The sequence below is a fragment of the Branchiostoma floridae genome, chromosome 2, assembly GCF_000003815.2.
Source record: "Branchiostoma floridae strain S238N-H82 chromosome 2, Bfl_VNyyK, whole genome shotgun sequence".
Classification (NCBI taxonomy): Eukaryota; Metazoa; Chordata; class Leptocardii; order Amphioxiformes; family Branchiostomatidae; genus Branchiostoma; species Branchiostoma floridae.
Window position 1 is genome coordinate 34,028,418 of NC_049980.1, and position 585 is coordinate 34,029,002.

Consider the following 585-nt stretch of genomic DNA (forward strand, 5'->3'; position numbering starts at 1 on the left):
CACACAGCGACAAGACACCGGGTCACGTCTCACAATACCGGGCGCGAAGACTGGAGCTGCGAGCACAAAAATACCGACTCGGATCGTGATGGCAAACAAACGTAATGAGCGCCTTCTCCAATCTCACAACACTTGCCATTTAGCTGTGTAAACACGGGGCTTTGTGTGCCGGGGTCTAAGTATCTCCGCCTTTGTGTGGAGGGTGGGCATGGGGGGTCACCAGCACCGCGACCCGGTCCACACAAAAACACAAAAATGTCAGCCGTTTGTCGTTGTGAGGAGCGCCATGTTTCAACACCAGCGGCGAGGATTTGGTAAACACGTGATGTATAAACATCCACACGCAACATGGCAAGTGTACGGGGAGAAACAGGTGCACGGCTGATGGCCGGGTCGTAGGGAGCTCTTAATACCCCCCCCCCCACACATTAGGCGAAAATCGATCGGACGACGAGTCTGCCAGGTCTAAATTATGAGGAGGCATGACCCTGCTGCCAACGAAGAAATCTAATAGTTCCCCCCAAACCGCTGGTTATACCCTCCCTCAAATTTATCGCTGCCATACTAGCCGTCATTTCGATTTAT